At 60.9% G+C, this 6,569-nt stretch overlaps 1 protein-coding gene across 3 annotated transcripts in view; it reads left to right on the forward strand.

Annotated features, from left to right (window-relative positions):
- Positions 1–456: 456 nt before the first annotated feature.
- LOC146596873 (FXYD domain-containing ion transport regulator 6-like) overlaps positions 457–6,569 on the forward strand; it is an 8,862-nt gene continuing 2,749 nt past the window's right edge. Inside the window, exon 1 of one of the 3 annotated variants that reach the window (XM_085303093.1) lies at positions 457–1,018. The gene's annotated coding sequence lies outside the window, so the exon portion shown is untranslated. Of the gene's footprint in view, positions 1,019–1,335; positions 1,713–6,569 lie in introns of those variants that run through there. The other 2 variants (XM_085303094.1, XM_085303095.1) reach the window with 2 other exon arrangements.

A 6,569-nucleotide genomic window follows, 5' to 3' on the forward strand; every position in this document is an offset into this window, starting at 1 on the left:
GCCCCGGCGCCCGGCTCCTGGGCGCCCGGCTCCAGGGTAGCCGGGGCGCCCGACAGCGGGGCGCCCGGCCCCTGGGTGCCTGGCCGCGGGATGCGCGGGGTGCCCGGCCCCRGGACGCCCGGCCCCAGCGGTCCGTCCCCGGGGCTGTGGTGAGGCCTGATGGTGCCGGAGCCCAGCTCTGCCAGGGGGGCGGCCCGGGCGCTGCTTGGCCTCCGGCCCTGCAGGCCAGTGCCCTGGGGCATCGCCCCACTCCCGGGGGGCCTGCATCCCCGACAGTGACGGCTGCCATGGCAACGCTGGGTACCATGGTTTCCCCTCTTCCTGCTACTGCCTGGATACGAGCCCCCGTGCTGGGGGGAGAGGATGCTCCCACTGCCCAGCGGTTCCCCTCCGGCGACCACTGCGGCGGCCGCGGCCGGACCTGTGAGCTGCGGGCAGAGCCTGGCAGCGCAGCCCCCCCAGGGCGTCCCCCGGCTGCGGCTTGTGTGGGTTTCGGAGGAAGGGGAGGTGATTGCCCTGGAAACGCTGGCAATACTGTAACTTCTGTTGGTAAATATTTGGGTAACACTGTAGCAGTGTACAAACGAGGAAGCACTTTCTCCTGGAAAGTGGAGGAAAGCGTGTCTCTCGGGGTGTATAATTAATGCTTCTGAAGAAATGGATCTCTGAATCCATGCGGAGGAACTCAAATCTTGCAGGAATTTTTCTGTGGGAGGGGAAGTGACAGGTGGTTTGTGTGGATATGAATAAGCTTTGCAGCCTGAAAGAGCCGCCTCTCAAGAAACGCTGCGTGTGGATTAAGACTTGTTGAGGTGCCCTGTGCCATTTCAGCAAGCCCATGCTGCTCCGAGGTGCGGTTGAGTCAYGTCTCCATACAGGATTTGTAGCCCCACCGAGTGGTTTTGCTCCCAGGTTGCAGTGGGGATAACTCCAGAAAGCTCCTTCCCCTGCACCAGCAGAAGCGCAGTGAGACCAGAGGCAGCTGGAAGTGGAGGGACAGGGAACGCGCAAGAGAAAGGTGCCGTTGTAAAGAGTAGTTAAGATGCTGCGGAGCCAGACCACCTGTTACAACTTTCACTTGGGCTTGCGGGAAAATACCTGCCAGGACCTGCGAGACGTGGGGCGGGCTGCATCTTCCTCCTGCAAAACTTGGGTTACACACTTGTGCTTTATCGTGGCTCATTCCTTCGTGCTTATATGCTCGGGAAAAGCATCGCAGAGAGTCATGATTTTGCCAGGAGTTTCAGTGTGCAGGATAACTCCCCGGTGAAACAAGCTGGAAGCCTCGGACTCCAGCAGCCGCCTGCGTTTGCCGCCGGGGCGGTGCTCCGTTTGCAGGCTGCCGAGGGGCGGCTGACTGCGGTGCCGGCCGYGCAGCCCCCGGCGGGGCGAGGACAAAGCCCTGCTCACGGCGGGCGCGCAGCCGTCCTGCGGGTGGGCGTGCGGGCTGCTCCGCGTGTGCGATCCCAGCCGCRCTGGCGGGAGGCACGGCCGCCGCGGGGGCGCCTCTGTTTGCCTTGCGTTCGGGGGTGCTTGGAGCCGACGTTCAAAGCGAACCGGAGCGGATCACCCTGGAGAAAATGTCTGTTCTTTGATGCTCTGCTGATTGTGGAAGTGTAGTAGTAGCGCAGGAGATACGGAGGCTTGAAATAACGCTGTTATTTCAGGGTTTTCTACCGATTTGGACTTTTCTCATCGCCTGGACCTGCCAGGTAACATTTTCTCTGCTTTTGGCTTGTCTGTCTGGTTCTCGCTGTGTTGATGGCTGGGTGCTGCGCTGGCAGCCCCGGCCGTGCCCGCTCGGCGAGCGCRGTGGGCAGCGCGCAGCGGGAGAGCTGGGTGCGGCAGGAGGGTCCGGCAGGTCGGGCAGGTCCGTTTGCGGTGCTCTGCCTTTTGGGGCCTCAYTGTCTGTTACCCAAATGAGGAGAGACCAGGAGCAGCAGAGTCGGGGCTTCCTGCAGGGTGGTTGTGCTGTTCCTTGCCTTGCCCGAGCCGAGGCGGGGTTGCTGCCTGCCCTCCCCGAGGGCAGCRCTGCCCTGTCCCCGCCTGGGCTGCCGCTGCCGCGGGCTCAGCAGTTACGGTGCTGGGGATTTACCTTGAATAAAGGGCTAGCAGAGCTGGTTTGTGCCTGCCACTTTTTATTTGGGGAAACATGTACCATCATGGTGGACTGAGGACCGTGGGTGAGCCAGATAYGACCGTGCCGATGTGGCTAACGCCCCTCGATGCACTAGGGCACCTCGATGCCTGGGGCTGGGAGAAACCCCGCAGGGGACAAGCGTAGTGCTGTGCTGCAGGAAAGCATGGAGCTTGGGGTGCAGAGCTGTGTCAGGGCTGTGCTCAGCGAGCCGGCGTGATTGCGTGTTCCTGGGCGCGACGACCTGCTCGGGGCTGGCCCGGGTGGCGTCTGGCTGCGAGTCCGGCTCAGCAGGAGCTGGGCTGGAGCCTGCGTCCCCGGGGCTCCTGCAAGCACTGCATTTCCTTTGCATATCCCCTCTCAYTGGGGAAAACACCCCAAACCCACAAGGGACAATCTGATCTTAGTAAAATCTGTTTTGTGCCTTCTTTCTGGTCAGCCTTTGAATCAGCACCAGATTTGGGAAGTGCTGTGCATTTTAGAAYGATGAGGGCTGGAAATCTCTCCTTCTCCCTCATTTAGGAACAAGAGGCACAACAACAGGCACGTTAATAGCCAGATTGATGCTGACGTGAAATGGCAGAAGAGCACGTCTACGCATAGCTGGAAATGTCCATTCACACATGCACACTCTTAAACGCTCCAGGCAACTGAGCAGTGCTGTCACGGTCTTGGGGGCTTTGCACAGAAACTGGAGATTTTAACTAGGTCTGATCTTCAGGAGATGCCCCGAGGATCCTGATGGAAGAGGAGGCTGCCCAGCGTTGCGCTGTGATGGCTGAGACTTGACAGGGCTGATCTATGCGGAACAACGGGAAGGAGAGGGGTGCCTCAAGATTCAAGACCATTACAAATTCACCTGCCTTGCTCTGGCATGATTTTCCGTGCCAYGGAGAGCTAATCAGTGAGCAGCAGACATTGGGTCTGTCTGCCTGAACTGCCTACCCTCCCCCTCTATCACGTGCACACACGTGCACACACACTCACACTCGCCTAATGGCTTGAAGAACTGCAAGGTGGGACTGCCAAGAAAGGGGAGACGGGGGGAGCGCSGTGGCTGTGCCTGGCGTGGAGGCAGGCGTGCTGGCCGCAGGCGGGGGTGCAGCGGGGAGCAGCCGCCGGCCAGCCCCGGCGTGCCTGAGCTGTGCCCGCGTGGGTGCAGGGGGCTCCTGCCCCAGCCGCTCAGACCCCAAGCGAAGCTGGGAGGGTGGCCCTGAGCCCAGGGTGCGGGGTCCCCCCGGCAGGCACTGTTCCTGGCATTCCCGTGGCTCTGTTGCCGCGGTGATGGTAATGGGGATGATAATATTTTATTTTCCTTCTTAAAACTGATGAGTGGGTCAAGGCGAGCGGGAAGGAGAGCRCTGTTTGCTGCTGCCCCGCTTCCTGTGTGTCTCTGCCTCTCTCTGTACCACGGCCGATCTTGCTGTTTTAACAGGAAAAAAACATGTTTTGATTCGGGTCACATGCAGAGTACGTCGCGCTCCCCRTTCGGCGCAGTTCGTACGAGTGCGTTCCGGCTCGGCTGGCGTTTACAAACTCGGTGTCACTAGCGGGGAGAAAATGGAGAAGTTTTTCTTGGGCGTGCAGGGCCCGGGAGGAGGGCGCTGCGGGCACGCRGCTGGGGGCAGGGAGCTCGTCCCTCGCTGTGCAGCTGCTATTTTTCTGCCGTCTTTGTGCAAAGGCGCAGCTGGAAATGCTGCTGAATGGAGGGCAGTGAGCAACAGTTCTTGCCTGGAACAGTTCTGTCAGAAGGCGCAAGCAGGGAAAATGGCAAAGCTTTTGCAATGTTTGCTCTTCTCACTTTATTTCAGCTTTACCAAAAAGTGGGTGGGCCAGCTTAACACAGCCCAGAAAACCTGTAACACTTTGCAAAGCATATGCTTCCTTGGAGGAGAACTGGGCTCGTTTGCACTCCAGCATGTTGCATTTGTTTTCCTAGCAGGGGCACTGCCAATCCTGATGGTTAACTTGTGCAGAGAGAAGTTTCAATGTGCAACAGTGTGCACATTTCAAGACTTGAGTCAGAAAAAACAAAGACCATATGTGTGGTGTGTGCTTGTCCCGAGGAAAAACTAAAGTCTGCTGGCACTAAACCTCAGAAACCAGCAGCCGAGCCGGCGCCGGCAGCTGCAGGGGGGCGAGCTGGTGATTCCCCCTGGGGGCTGCAAGAAGCTGCCGTGGCTGGAGGCTCTGCTGGCTCCCCCGTTGCCCCTGTCCCTGGGGTGCTGCGGAGAGGCCGGGCGGGAGCTTGCTGTGAGCCCAGGCCGCTTCACCGCCCTGCGCGCCCACCTCGGCGCCTTTGCTGTGACACTGCTCCGTCTGCGCCCCGTCTTCTGCCAAAGCTCGCGTGCTGGTGCGGAAGGCCTGTGCGTGCCTGGAAACGCAGCCGTGATCTGTAACGAGACCCGAGAGCTGGCCGGTGCTCCCCCGACCTCGGGCTTTGCCGTGGCAGGTTTGTGCAGCTTTGATGCTTCTGTCTCAGGGCAGCGAGTTGCCCAAATGGGCAATGACACCACCAGTTTCTGGCTGCGATTCGTCTAGCTCTCCGGCTCCCTGCCATGGCATCTTGTCATTTCTGTGTCAGCAGAGAGCCTCCTGGAGCACACGGGAGCACAGAGCCAGCTCGGAGGGCAGGTGGCACCAAGACGGCGAGCAGTGCAACCAGCAAGTGTGCAGAAAAGACATTTGGAGCCATTTGTTGCTTCCCAGGGAGCCTGGAGGGCTGGAAGGCTGCTGCCTGCCGTAGGGGCTGGAGATGCAGGCGCYGGCCTGCTCTCCCCTGCGGCATCTCTGAGCCCGGCCCTGCGAGACGGCGAGCGGGAGCGCTCAGCCCTCCCTCGCCCTCCACCGCGCTGAGAAAGGTGAAGAGCAGGAGCTCAGGTGCGAATGAAAGCGCCCCAAAACAGGAAACGCGTAGAGAGCTCCGGGGCGCCGGAGGAGAGACGCTCTCTCCGGTCCGCCCATCGCGGTTCATCTGCGCGCCGTGCCGGCCGCCCGCTCGCATGGCGAGTGCTGGCCTGCGCCGGGGGGCTCAGCGCAGGGCGCCGCTGAGTGGCACCGAATTCCCCGACTTCGGGGGATGTTATTCAGCTGCCCRCTACAAAAGTAGTCAAACAATGAAGAAAACCCTGATGAATCATCTGTTCGACGAACAAAGGCGTCATTAATGGACGAACAAGATCCGACTGCCACCACTCGTGGAGCAGCGGCGTGTGCTGTGCTGTGCCTACGTGTGCGCACACAACGCTCGTTTCAGGTAACGGCACTGATTTTACCCTGGCGACGCAGGCAGTAAATAAATAAAGGRCAGAGGAAAATGTGCAACTAAAAGTTACTGTATCACCAGCTGTTGGGTTCTTTGTACRTGTTTCTAAAACCTGGTAATTAGGCGGCATTACGTGCCTTGCTGAACGAGGGGGCTGGTCTGGGCGCAGGGAGCCGGCGGCACAGYCCCGCGCCGCACGGCGGCCTGGCAGCGCAGCCCCGCGCTCTGCAATGCCAGCGCCAGCTGCAGCGACGGGAAATTAAACCCTCCGGTGCTCAGATAACATGCATTCACTTCCAAATGACGAGACGTGGAAGGGGAGGGAAGGGCGTGCATTGCCATGAGATGCAACTTGTTCTGATGAATAAAGAGGGCGTTAGGAACGCGTTCCCTGTGCTCAAGGGCCGAGCGCGATGCTGGAGGCTGCTTCTTCCCCAAGCAGCGTTGGAGGCGGGTTCGTGCCCTGTGGGAACAGCAAGCAGCCCCGAGGCTGCAGGATGGGCTCCTCGGAGCAGCCTGTGTCCCCTGTCCTGCTTCTCCAAACACATTTGTACTGCCAAATGCACAGGTAGCAAAAGACGGTGGGACAGGGCTGGAGGGCACGTGCACTTGGCAGCACCTTCCACTCCCTTGGCATCGCCATGGTGCTCCAAGCAAGCCCRGCCTGAGCCCTGCTGCGTGGATGGAGTGGTGACTTCTGCCTTGCAGGAGAGCTTGTTGCGGGGAATAGCTTGCTGCCTAGCAGCGTCGTGTGGCCTCTGAACCAACAGGCGCAGCGTCGGCAGCCTTGCCGCTGTGTGACCCGTACCTTCATCCCCTCGGTTTTTCTCGCGGCGGTTTCCTCTCTGCTCCGCTGCTCCCCGCGCTCGCGCGGAGCCCGCCRAGGGGGCAGCCTTTGCCTTCCGGAAAGCGGCGCCTGTGGACGCGATCCTGCGCGGCGTGCTCTGGGCGACCCTGCCGGAGCAGGGCGGCTGGGCTGCGTGATCTCCGCAGGGCCCTGCCGGTCTCTGCCATTCTGCGGTTCTGCCTGACTCTGACTTCCTGGCCCCCTTCTTACCCGTGCTAACCCTGCGCGGCGGCGGCAGCTCGGTGTCGCTCGGGGCTGGCGATGAGGGCTGCACAGAGCCGCCGATAACCCCCCTCGCCTGCTTCCCGCGGGGCTGCGCT

The sequence above is a fragment of the Rhea americana genome, unplaced genomic scaffold, assembly GCF_003343005.1.
Source record: "Rhea americana isolate MKP2758 unplaced genomic scaffold, rheAme1 scaffold_197, whole genome shotgun sequence".
Lineage (NCBI taxonomy): Eukaryota > Metazoa > Chordata > Aves > Rheiformes > Rheidae > Rhea > Rhea americana.